The following is a 14,753-nucleotide window of genomic DNA, read 5'->3' as shown; positions in this document are numbered from 1 at the left end:
CTCCAAATTTCATAAATTCAACTTCTTGAATTTACTATATCATAAATTCAACTCCTTGAATTTACTATATTATAATATAAATTCAACTCCTTGAATTTATTCTCTCAATATTTTATATAAATTCAACTCCTTGAATTTATTATCTCATAATATAAATTCAACTCCTTGAATTTATTCTCTCAACGGGAACAAACGATCCAGTGCTTGTGTGACCCTCAATGGTTCAGGGATACAGCTAGCCGTGGGTTCACAACTCCTTGTGATTCAGGACATAATCTTTTATTCGGGCTTACCCTTAATTTGCCCCATTCTATGTATCAACAATTGATCATGAGAATGTCAGAACTCATTTCTGATTGCACCCATCGGATCATGGTAAGAGCGTCTGGTAGCATCGCCCCATGACCCCCTAGGTATCACTGATAGTGCCTGCAAGAACCAGTAGATTATGATTAACGTACAGTACGGTCCCTTCATCTCATATATCCCGATCGAATCTGCAACCATTAGTTCATCGAGGGTTGCATAATAATTCGATAACTATGTGACAACTATAATAGTGGCATCGCGTGTACTATTGGAGAACTCCTTCTCCAACGTACATCTCATACTCTGGCCAGAGATTCCATGCACTATTATTACATCAGATCACATAGGATATCCACACCCGTAGATGAGCGGTGAATCCCCGACTACAATGCACTGGCTCCTATATGTGTCGCAACTGTACCCAACCTCGCCACCTGATGACTCTCCTGGAGCTGGTAAACGAGTCAAAGCACAGCCCTAACATATAGAGCCTCAGTGTTGTCCCGGGTCGTAAGGACTAATGGTGTACAATCATAACCACGGACTTATCCTCTCGATGAATGATAACCACTTGGAAAGTCCGAGGGAGGGTTGTTCGGTATAATCATCATATGACTACCCATCTGCATGTTTGGACATCTCTATGCCCTCACCAAGAAACGCAGTACACAACATCACAGATGCTAGTCTCGAGCTCAAGCGGCCTTTATCCCTGTTTTAGGCGGCTGAATCGACTAGGAACGAATTTAGAATATGCAGTGTTTACAAATGAGTTTCAACATCGAATTACGATTCATTTGTATTAAAGCATAATCAAGGACTTTATCTATGCTGTTTGCATGGGTATACAGATAAAGTATAACAAGACCATAAAAAGTTAAATTAAAATAAAGATAGTTTATTACACTTGAGTCAATAAATTCCCTAGCCAACCGTTGGCTTACAGGACATCTACTCTAACACTTGCACCATCAAATACGTGGAACTCTCGGTAAATCCCATCCCTCGGAAGGAGTTGGGGTATCTTGTTTTTGGGTGGATTTTATCCTGAAACTGGGCAAATCAAGTTACTGGTCCAGTAATATAATACAAGGGATGACGGAAATGGATTGTAATTTCTTCCCAAAAATACATCTCTTATATCATCAACAAAATAAAAACTTAATTCTAAATTCTAAGTGAAAATAATTCCAATATCCTTGCACTTTAATACATAATAAATTGTATATCAAATATACTTGCAGACGTGCCATGATCCTATTTTCTGCTTGTAAACTCGAGTTTGATTTGGATCGACACCATAATTAAACACGACCAAATCCACCAAATCAACCCTGGAAACAGATTTATCGATATCACAGGGATACACCCAACCGATTCCTCATAATATCATGAGACTAATCCCTTGGTTAAATCTTCACTCATTATAGCCACAAAGCTCCAGTACTCCCCAAGACAACAAAAACCATTCCCTTCCAAAATCAAACTTATTTCAAGAAAATGAAGCTGGATATCTTTATCCTCGCATGCATGTTGGCCTCATTGTCCACCACCGATGCGAGCAGAGCTACCCAGTACTGCGGTGGCTCCCACCCCACCGCCAGATTGCTCCACCTTGGTCATGGACAACATGATAAGCTGCATATTGCAAAACCGGGACCGAATCGGAGCCGGGTGATAGCTGTTGTTCGGAATTGAAGATTGTGATGAAAGCGAATTCCGACCATCTATGTTATGCCATTAAGAGTGCTCCCAGCATGGGGCTCGATCTTAACATGACCAGGGCGAAGGCGTTGCCTTCTGATTGTGGCATCAACAATGCTCCTCCCGTTAGCAACTGCACTGGTGCATTTTACATATATTTATTTATCGATTTATAGATTATGTTAACTTGATCTGTCATTCTGCCTCGTGATGATCGTCATGCAATAGAAGATCGATAAGCAGTTAATGGATTTGACAAACAGATGATAAAATTTATTTTTCTAAACAAATTCTCATAAAATTAATTTTTTTTGTCAGTTGCTCCATGCATTGACGTTATTTGTGGAGACAAATATTATTTAATTAAAATTATTATATATATTGTGTTTAAATTTTTTTTTTAAATACATTAATTGTTTTTTCGAAAAGAATGGAAACCCACGACTGGAGCCAGCGGCCACGACATCTTATAAAATCGAGATATTTTTCAAACCATAATTTTATTTAATTTGATATTGCCAGAAATAATAGTGAATAATTTCTTTGTCATCTTTAAAGATACATAAACTGTAATGCCCGGTTACTCGTGCAGATGATTAATGTATTTATGTCGTTTGTTATGCGTTTACACGATTCATTATAATTTACATTAATGATGTCGCTAGTGCTCCTTATATTATACATTTGGACCTATTGACATCGATTGATATATTGATATTGAAATTGAATATGATTTCTATATTGTCCATAGTGTATTGAGAATGAATGTGTGTATAAATAGTGATAGTAAGACGTGTATGTAAAGTAGTGTAATGGAAGTTGGCATCATGAAAATATGGCAGTTCTTACGGGTTTTAGCATAATGATTTGGATATTTATCCAAATTATGTGAGACCACAATCATTAGAAAGCTAAGATATAATGCTAAAACTTTTATGTTTTGGGTTTTGTCCAAATCATTGTGGAAGACAAGCCAAAAGCGCCCCGAAGTGTGTCGTGTGTATCGTCATTCTGCACTGACACATTTTGGTAGAATGAGCATAAATTTTACTTAGATATTCAAATGACATGAGGCTAATTGGAGATGAAAGTCAAGACATAGAGCTATAACTTTCATGTTGACCATTTTTCCAAATTATGAAAGGAAGATGTTCTTTTTTAGAAAATACCGACGAAGCTGCGTGCAGAGCGTGTCCGAGCGATCGAATTCTACCGCCCTAGCGCCCTTGTACCAAAATTTTTGGTGTTTCAACAGAATGGTCCGCGCCTGAGCGCTAACATTGGACAAAATTGTGAGTTAGCAACATGATTTTGTGATGGAAATGGATAAGTATCGAGTCTTCAGCCATTTTTCACCATTCCACTATCAAATTTCAAGGAGAAAACAACGGAGAAAAGAAGGGTTTGCTAAGTTCTTCCGTCAAGTGATCTTACATCTTTTCTTCTTCCTCAAACTGAAGCTATAATTAAACTCTCCACCACAAGAGCATCCTAGGGTTGTAAGTATTCACCTATGACATGTTGGTTTTCATATGTAGAGGACCATATAGAGTAACTTTCAACCATATGCTTAAGTATGAAGGTAGTGATTTAATTATTGATGTATTTTACAGCATATGACCAATGAACTTTATTCTACCAGTGTTCATACGCTTGGAAAGTAAGTTGACATGTTCTTGAAGTAATACATGAGTAATATTACGAGCTTCAAATGTTTTCTATTGATTATTGTTATATGTACTTTGTTAATATGTTTATTGATGAAACATAACACCATATATCATTGTTATGTATTAGATATGAAAGATCATGAATGTTTAAGAGAGGTACTATGTCATGACATGAAAATGGTACGAAACGAATGAAACATGTTATTATATGATATACGAGCTCGTTGACATCATGACTGGTTTTAAGCCCACCAACCTATTGGTCAATATATGTTCATGGATCGTGGGGTTGTCGCCGGGTACTCTGACGGTCATCACAATAGTAGCTATATAATAGAGCAAGCACAGTAGTAAAGGTCAACAAATGAGGCTCAAGTAAAAAAAGGAACATGTTTACATGTTATGAATGAATATATGATATGAAATGATTTAAGAATTCGTTGTTGATCACGATTTTGATATGTATGTTCCTTCTACGCATATTGATTGATACGTGCATATTGATTGATACGTATAAGTGCCAACTTATTGAGTTTTATAAACTCACGTAGCTCATGTATTACATGATTATATACTGAAAATGAGTATGATGGCGGTTCACCAATGAGCGCTTGTGAAGTGTCTTACCTCGACCAGAACCTGGACATGGTATTGTCATCGCTTCCGCATATATGTATTATAGTTGATTTTAAGTTAGGGTTTGAAATAGGTTTTACGTTGTCTATATCTATATGTATAACGTGAAGGTGTGTGGTCGTATATAGAAAGGATTGAGAAACACTGTGGACGAAACATCTGTCTTGTGATCATGTTGATGTATATGTGTTTATGTTTATATAAGTAAGTTGTGGAATGTATGTTATACGAATTTAACTATTGCTTGGATTATTGGATCGTTCGAAATACAGAGACATCATGTCAAAATTTTTATAAATCATCACATTAGTGTCCATAGGTTTGATTGTTCTGTGATATATGTATATCTATCAAACTCTATTTTAATTATGAGTATAATTATCATTAGTCATGTCAAGTATAGAACAAGGATGTTACATAAACTATACGATTTTAAAAAATACACACAATATATATTTATTAATCTAAAAACAAAAACTTTAAGAATATTTTTTTTTTCATTTGATCCATTCTCCTTTTGAATTTCTTCAACCATTTTATTTATCCTCGATGTTACAGCTAACCCTCCAAATCTTCCACCCACGGCTCAGCCACTGGCACAAGTCCACTCTGTCGGTCCAGGGGCTTCTCCAACACTGTCCAAGCCGAAGTCCGGCGCTCACGCGATATCTACCACCTTCTCAGTCATTTTTAATCAACTGATTTATCTCTCAATATTTATTGCTTTGGTTTAAGGAACCGAAGAAGATGCGTGGTCGAAAAATAATGTTAGTCCTAGGTTTCTTTATTTTAATGGTTTTTGGCCCTTGCTAAGGTATCATTTTTGCCTTAACATGTAGACCAACGAGTTTATTGAAAAAATTATAGTTTTAGTCATGTAAGTTAGATTGTTTTGGTTTTAATCTTGTAATTTGTCAAAGTTTGATTTTCACACAATGACTTGAATTGAGTTACAAGACTAAAACAAAAAACAATTTCCCGGAGATTATTTATCTAATATTCGATCTATTTTTGTCTTTGGTTGGACCTAGCTAGATAGAGATATCCTTTTTCTGCATTTTCAATTAGTTACAAGCTTGTCAATTTAATTTGTTGGATTAGCTATTATTTTATTTCGAAAGTTCTTGAATGGGTCTTTGAGAATGTGTGGGTTATATATTTAATATTTTTTTAGTGGTTGATATTTCTTGAATTTGGAAATATGTTTTGTTCATTGAGAGTGATTATGTTGGGATATCAGAGAAATAAACGAGGTAACATCGCAGCGGAACATCATAAGTGATATCAACAATGAATAAGATGGACACCAATATTTATAGTGGTTCATCCCAAGATTGGGCTACGTCCACTTTAAACCTCTTAAGGAGATCACTTTTTTATTAATAACAAAGAAGACAAGAGAATTGAGAATACAAAGTATTTCACTCAGAACACTCTGATTTTAACACTCACTTTCTCTCCACTAATCCTATTCCTTCCAAGGATAAATACTCCTTAAGAAATCTCACACTAAATCATTTTTCTCACTTCTACACTTATGATTGTAGATGAGAGGATTTTGTGTTTTGTTGTGTTTTTGAAATGAAAAATGGATAGGTATTTATAGGTGAAGTTTAGGGAAAAAACAAAAAATAAAACCTCATGGCTTACCTCATTATTTTTGACTAATCAACACATGTGTTAATTATGTTGTTGAATTCCAAAATGGTGTGCTTTGAATTCAAATATGGCTTGATTACTTAACAATTCTCCCCCTCAAGTCCATTTTGTGAATTCGATCAAACCTGAAACAGCTTTACAGTATTCCAACTTCGATCTGGACAACGTCTTGGTCATCATATCAGATCCATTTTCATCCGTGTGAATCTTCTCAAGCTTCAACAACTTCTTCTCCAATACATCTCGTATCCAATGATAACGAACATCAATATGCTTTGATCTTGAATGCATTGAAGGATTCTTTCCAAGATGAATTGCACTCTGACTGTCACAGAACAACTTGTATTGATCTTGCACAAAACTTAATTCCTCCAAAAACCCTTTCATCCATAACATTTCCTTGCATGCCTCAGTTGCTGCAATGAACTCTGCTTCAGTGGTTGATAATGCTACACACTTTTGCAACTTTGGCTGCCATGACACAGCTCCACCTGCAAATGTAATCAGGTATCCTGATGTGGATTTTCGGGAGTCAACATCTCCTGCCATATCTGCATCTGTGTAGCCTACAAGCTCAAGTCTGGATCCTCCAAAACTCAATCTATATTTAGAGGTTCCACGTAGATATCTGAATATCCATTTTACTGCAGCCCAATGTTCCTTTCCCAGTTTTGAAAGGAATCTACTCACTACACCTACTGAATGAGCTAAATCCGGACCGAGTACATACCATGGCATACATCAGACTTCCAACAGCTGAAGCATATGGAACACTTTTCATTTCTTCTTCCTCATCCTCTATAATAGGACTCTGCTTTGAGTTCAACTTGAAGTGATTGGCAAGAGGACATCCAACCGCTTTGGCCTGGTCCATGTTGAACCTCTGAAGTATCTTCTCAATATACTTCTCCTGCGACAACCAGGTCTTCTTGGCATACCTGTCTCGATGGATTTCCATGCCAATAATTCTTTTTGCTGGCCCCAAGTCTTTCATAGAAAAAGTCTTGCTTAGTTGCTTCTTTAGGCCTTTGATTTCAGAAACATCTTTGCCAACAATCAACATATCATCTACATAGAGTAGAAGCACCATCAAATCATCAACAGAGGTATCTTTGACAAACACACAATGGTCTACAGTGGTTTTCTTGAATCCCTGTTGAGTTATCACCGATTCAAACTTCTTGTACCACTGTCTTGGTGCTTCGCTTGAGACCGTACAAACTCTTCTTTAATTTGCACATGAGGTCCTTCTTTCCCCTTCTCTTCAAACCCCTCTGGTTGCTCCATGTAGATTTCTTCCTCCAAATCCCCATGAAGGAATGCGGTCTTGACATTCATTTGTTCCACCTCCAGATCAAGCCCAGATGCTAACCCTAGCACAATCCGGATGGATGTCATCTTCACCACATGTGAAAATATTTCGTCAAAGTCGACCCCGTGTTTCTGTCCGAAACCTTTGACGACAATCCTAGCTTTGAATCTTGGTTGACTACTGTGTTCTTCGTGCTTCAATCTGAACACCCACTTATTCTTCAAAGCTTTCTTGCCTTTCGGCAATTTCACCAGCTCAAATGTATCATTATCATGCAATGATTGCATTTCTTCTTGCATAGCCTCCATCCACTTATCCTTGTGTTCACTGGTAATAGCTTCCTCGAAGCTCTCTGGTTCTCCCCCATCAGTTAGCAGGATATATTCATTTGAGGAATATCTGGTTGAGGGTCGCACTTCTCTTCCAAAACGTGTGGTCATTGTACCACGAGAACTTTCTGCTGGTGGTTCACTGTGAACACGAGTCTCATCTTCATCTTCATGATCGTTCTGCAATTCTTCATCTTCAACCGGTTGTGGATTTACCGTTGAAGGCCACCATTCCAGATCTTGTTCAGATCCAGAATTCTCCTTTTCCGCAGTCTCCAAGAATTCATTCTCCTGAAATATGGCATCACGACTTCTTATAGGCTTTTTGAGATCTGTATTGTAAAACTTGTAACCAAGTTGATCCTCGCCATAGCCTATAAATATGCACTTTCTTGTTTTGACATCCAACTTTTGTCTTTCATCCTTTGGTATATGAACATAAGCAACACAGCCAAATACCCGCAAATGATTATAGGAAACTTCTTTGCCTTGCCACACCTGCTCCGGGACATCATAATTGAGAGGAACACAAGGTGAGCGATTCAATATATATGCAGCAGCAACCACGGCCTCACCCCAAAATTCCTTAGTGAGCTTTGCATGTGAGAGCATGCTTCTGACTCTTTCTGCCAAAGTTCTATTCATCCTCTCAGTTAATCCGTTGAGTTGTGGTGTCTTTGGTGGTGTTGTTTGATGTTTGATTCCGTTCTTTTTGCATATCTCATCAAAGGTTCCAATGTATTCTCCTCCATTATCCTGTTCGAATACATTTGAGTTTAATGGATGTTTGCCGTTCAACCAAGTTTAGAAAATTGTTGAATGTTTCTGCAACTTGATCCTTGGTTTTGAGTGTCCACACCCAAATTTTCCGAGAATGATCATCGATAAAAGTTACCCAGTACCTCGCTCCTCCGAGCGATAATGGCATCGGACCACATAGATCTGAGTGCACCAGATCTAGTATTTTATCGGCTCTGCTATGAGGTGAACTTTTGAATGATATCCTGTTTTGCTTTCCGGCTAAGCAGTTTGTGCATTGTTTCATATGAACCTGCTTTATACCGGGCAGAACTTGCTTGCTCACAAGACGTGTAAGATTCTTTTCACTTATGTGACCAAGACGTCGGTGCCACAACTCTGTTGAGTTTTCTTCCCCTGCGTAGTTCACTCCTTCAGAATGATTTTCCTGAACTACATATAACTTTGACATCTTTAATCCTTTTGCCACCACAAGTGATCCTCTTGAAATCTTACATACCCCATTTCAGAAGGTTGTACAGAAACCTTCTTCATCGAGTCTTTCGACTGATATCAGACTCAGGCGTAAATCTGGCACATGCCTTACGTCTTTCAGGATCAGTGTAGAGCCATCCACGGTAGTCAAGTTCACATCTCCTTTTCCCACGACTCTGGATAAGTCGTTATTCCCTATTCTCACCACACCAAAGTCCCCTTGTGTGTAGAATGTAAAGCATTCTTTTCGAGATGTGACGTGGACTGTTGCTCCACTATCGATCACCCAACTAGTTACTTGAGTTGCCAAATTTACGGACTCCTGCTCTAGCTCGTGAACAACATTGAATTCATCAATGGCGTTTGTTTGCTCATCGTCGGTTTCATGTTTGTTTTTCGGTTGCCGACAATATTTTTTAATATGTCCGTTTTCTCCACAGCGATAACATATGATGTTGGCATATCTCCCTGAGGACTTGCTTCTTCTTGGCTTCTGATTTGTGTTTTTCTTGATCTTGCTTCTCTCCCTTGACTCAGCAACCAAAACATCTGACTGTGAGGTAGAGGATCCTTGAGATCTCCGCCTCATCTCTTCATTCAAGATGCCACTCTTGATGAAATCCATACTCACGGCTCCTCCCAGTGCTGTGTTCGTGAGTGATACCTTCAGAGTCTCCCAAGACTCTGACAATGAAGCTAGCACAATCAGAGCTATCACTTCGTCATCAAGTTTTATGCTCATATTTGATAACTGCTCCACGAATCCTTGAATCTCGTTCAGATGATCTGCGACCAGAGTTCCTTCTTTGTATCGAACCTGGACAAGCTTGCTCAAATAGAACAATTTGTTGTTGCCACTTTTGGAGGCATATAGTGTCTCCAACTTTGTCCAAAGCGTACGAGCATGTGTCTCGTTAGAGATGTGATTATAGACGTTGTCATCGACAAATTGTCGGATGTACCCGCAGACTTGCTCGTGCTCGAAGTTCCATTCAGCATCTGATTTATCATCTGGTTTAGACTTGCTGAACACCGGTAGGTGCATCTTGGTGACGAATAGAAGATCTTTCATCTTACTTTTCCAAAGTTGATAATTAGAGCCATTAAGACTAATCATCTTGCTTGTGCGTACCTCCATCTTTTGTGAATGCTACCAACGAATAATCGTCAAAGCCTGAACACAAAAGAACCACTTCCCTAATACTGTCTAGAAAGCATTTTCTGATGTGGAAGTTCATACTAAGCTGCAACCACAGAGCATACGAGGACTTCCTATAGTATTTGAGAATCTAGCTCTGATACCAGTTGTTGGGATATCAGGAAAATAAACGAGGTAACATCGCAGCGGAACATCATAAGTGATATCAACAATGAATAAGATGGACACCAATATTTATAGTGGTTCACCCCAAGATTGGGCTACGTCCACTTTAAACCTCTCAAGGAGATCACTTCTTTATTAATAACAAAGAAGACAAGAGAATTGAGAATACAAAGTATTTCACTCAGAACACTCTGATTTTAACACTCACTTTCTCTCCACTAATCCTATTCCTTCCAATGATAAACACTCCTTAAGAAATCTCACACTAAATCCTTTTTCTCACTTCTACACTTATGATTGTAGATGAGAGGATTTTGTGTTTTGTTGTGTTTTTGAAATGAAGAATGGATGGGTATTTATAGGTGAAGTTTAGGGAAAAAACAAAAAATAAAACCTCATGGCTTACCTCATTATTTTTGACTAATCAACACATGTGTTAATTATGTTGTTGAATTCCAAAATGGTGTGCTTTGAATTCAAATATGGCTTGATTACTTAACAGATTAAACAATAAGATTTATTTATTTTTTTGAGTTCTGGAATTGAAGAGATTCATTACAATTAAATCTTGAACTCAAAAGGGTTTGAGAAAGAACTATGGCAAAGACTTGTGTGAGACGGTATCACGGGTCATATTTTGTTCCATGAAAAAGTATTACTTTTTATGCTAAGAATATTAATTTTTATTGTGAATATCGGTAGGGTTGACCCGTATCACAAATAAAGATTCGTGATACCGTCTCACAAGATACCTACTCAAGAACTATTGGACCAAGATACCTACTCAAGAACTATTGGATTTTAAATCTGCCATTTCAGATCCACTAATCAATGGGCAACCTCAGATAATTTGAATTACAATCTTATGCGATTTTTTTAGGATCATACGCTTACCACTATGCTAAAAGTTATAGTTGTTAGCTAAGACACAACTTTATTTTTCTATAAGGCAGCACATAGTGCACCTCCCTAGGTGCTAATGGGTCGAACTATTAGATCCGTGAGTTTAGGGAGGTGCGTGTCTATATGTTGGTGGAATCTCATATCTCTTAGAGATCAGTCTTACCTTTTCCTTATTGTAGGTCATATATACAGCAGAGACAATCTTACCCGTTAAGATTCGACTTCACTATTTTACGTATTTCCTTACCAACCAGATCAAGCGGTGAAACGTAAGCAGCTTGATGTACAAAAACCTCCCAAAAAATCACTCATCTCAATGCTACTTTCAGTTATACACACTTAGCCTAACAGACTTGCATGCAATAAGTTGAAATATATGTTATATCTAAATATGTGATCCATGACAAACACATAAATAAGGAGAAAGTATCATTTTTGTCCTATATATTAACTATTTTCTATTTATAGCCCTGTAAATTTTGAAATTACAGTTTTAATCGTCTAATTTTTATTCTACCTTTTAATTTTTGTTTTCTGCTTCTTAAAATTAACGTGTTAAAGATATCTGATATTTGTGGTCGCCGAGAACGATTCACAATTTGACAAATAATGGTCACTGTCACGTCCACATTTCCAATTTTAGTGATATATATATATATATATATATATATATATATATTATGAAAGCAATAAAATATTATTTCCAGCTTGTTTGAGTCTACCACGTTTTAGTTATTAAAGATTTAGAATATAATATATTATCCAAATCAACTTTTATAAATGTTAATGATTTCTTCACTTGAATCTTTGCTATTATCGTAAATTAATGCAACTGTATGTAGACACGACCTTTAATTTTTTTTTTTAAGTTCATTTTGAAACTATAATTTTTATTGACAAAAATTTGTGTGAGACAGTCTCACAGATCATATTTTGTGAGACGAATATCTTATTTGGGTCATCAATGAAAAAAAATTACTTTTTATGATAAGAGTATTGCTTTTTATTGTGAATATTAGCAGGGTTGATCCGTCTCACAGATAAAAATTCGTGAGACCGTCGCACAAGAGACATACTCATTTTTTTTTATGTGTTTTGACTGATTTTTCTTGCCTTTTCAAATTAAATATTGAAAAAAAAGGAGAGAAAATATATTTATTTATTTTCCTAGAACATGATAGAGGGACCAGCTAGCAACTACCCACCTCTTCCAAATCTGTCTCCATGTGTATTAATGCCATGGTACATAAATATCGAATATTAAATATTTAATAATAATAATAATAATAATAATAATAATAATAATAATAATAATAGTAAATGAAAGTAACAAAAACTTGTTGAACAACTATCCTTTCCATCAGCCAGATGATTGTAACAGTTTAATCGCGAAAGTTCTGATGAATGGTTGGTGGCCTACCTCTCCATGCATATAGAATGAAATTCTTGGGGTCTAGCCTAATAAAATAGTTTCTGAATTAGGAAAATTCAGGAAAAAAATTGTTGGATCTAAGCGTGCAGACGTCGTTCATGAGAACTCTAAGATAAAGTAGTGAACCGTGACATGCGCTTCGAACACAACGTTGGAGGTACTGTTTAAGTCAGTCTTACCCAAAACCAAAGAATTCGACAAAAAAATGATAACACAAATGAGAACTTACCTTCCACTTATTTATTTATTTTCTAACATGAAAATGGGTTTTTACCCTAATGAGCCCGGTTTAATTTAATGAATGTTTATTTTGAAATGTTATTACACATTCCGTGATATATAGTGTGGCCGAACAAGGGTCTTTGAATAAACAAAGTACAAGATAGGAAATTGTAAAACATGAGAGATTTACATGATCGGACGATTTTTTAGCCGTTATATGAATTCATCGTATCAAATATAAGCATATGCCAAACACCTTTTGGATTTAAGATTTTAGATGGAAAATAGATAACGAATTATATTATTTGAAGTAAAATATAAAATGTTTAGTAGGGAATATAATGAGGTATATATGACATGATTGATCCAATATTACTCAATTTTTTTTTAAATAAACAATATTTCAAATAGTCGCCTCATCTGTTTCAATGCTGACCGATTGACTAAAGTTTTTTTTGCGCAGAGAAAACTTGAAATCTTGTAAAATCATTTTAAAATTGCTAAAGTGGCCAAAACAATTCGAATATTACTTAGAATTGTTACAAATTTATTTTTGACGGTGACTCTTCAATTGATAGAATTTAACAACACGTTTATTCTGTTCATTTAATTTTCTATCTACCATTCAAGTGAAATTGAGACTTACAATTTTTTTTGGTAAACTACTAGCTTTGAGAAATCTTATTTAGTTATTTTTTCTCACTCACAGATAAAAGTCAAACAACATATAACGTCGTGGTAAAACAAAAAATATATATATAAGTCCATATAAATTAATGATCTTTAAAAACTCCGAAGTGAAACCAACTACAAATGAAACAAATATGCTTGTTTTTAAAATCATAGAGTTTTAAATGACTTTTATGTTGGACTTTGAAGGACTATTGGGTTTTTTTTTTCCATTTAGGTGTGACCTTAATAAGTGGATGATTAATGTGAAAGAAGATCGTCTCATAGTAAAATAATATTAGTATGAGTGAGCTTATATTGAGTTAGTTATATTCTGTCAATATGTAAGAATGGGTCAAGATGCTCTATCTTGTTTGCGCTTGCGCATGAGGTGAAAATCAAGGGTCTGATTTACACTGGAAAAGACTTGACTTGTGTGTAAGCGTACGAGTACGACATGTGTGCGTCAAATGTTATATCGATCAAGGCAAAATTACCCACAAGTTCCAGTTGTATTTTGCTCACTCCAGATCTTTCTGGATGTGACCTTCAATCTGCCTGATTGTTGGTGCTCTATACGGCTGGTGCTCCAGTTGAGCAATGCCTTTCGGATGACCAGTCTATGACTACCATATGGAACCCAAGTACCTAAAACGGTGAAACCTTTATGTTGTCTCTATCTTATTATGTTAAAGTCGTGTTTAATAGCCCATATATTGTATCTATCTAATATGTTAGAGTCTAATCGATTGGATTGTAATTATAGTTTGAATGGTCTGGCTCTGAACACTTCTATGAAAAGACGGTCTGGTTAAAACATTTCTATGAAAAGACAGTCTGATTATAAACAAATTCAATATATGATCTTCTGATGATGTCTGCAACTTGAGCTTATGATAGAGTATGAATGACTTGACATCTCCAGTTGTTAGAGTTCTGTTAATACATGAAATTGACGGTGTGATCTTAAAATAACTCAATTTTTTTTATTATTGCCAAAACTTAAGATATTTTAAACTTAACAATGTCAAAATATATTTATTTTTTCTTAAAGATTTTGGCGTGATCTTTGGTTAATTAGGACACTAATTTGCATCCAATTATTAATTTCTCAATTCTTGTAAAAATTACCATTTTTAATTGATATTTAAATTACCATTTAATTTGAAAATATTTAAATTTATACCAAAATATCGATATCGAAACTGGTATATTATTAACTAAATTTTAAGATATGTGATGCAAATAATAAGTTGTGTATGTATTTGCAATTGATGATAAATAATCAATGATTTGTTGGCAACTGATACCCTATAAATTTATTTAAATAAATATAAAATATAGGCTAATT

Source organism: Primulina tabacum, chromosome 7 (assembly GCF_025594145.1).
Source record: "Primulina tabacum isolate GXHZ01 chromosome 7, ASM2559414v2, whole genome shotgun sequence".
Taxonomy (NCBI): domain Eukaryota; kingdom Viridiplantae; phylum Streptophyta; class Magnoliopsida; order Lamiales; family Gesneriaceae; genus Primulina; species Primulina tabacum.
This window is presented reverse-complemented; position numbering follows the sequence as displayed.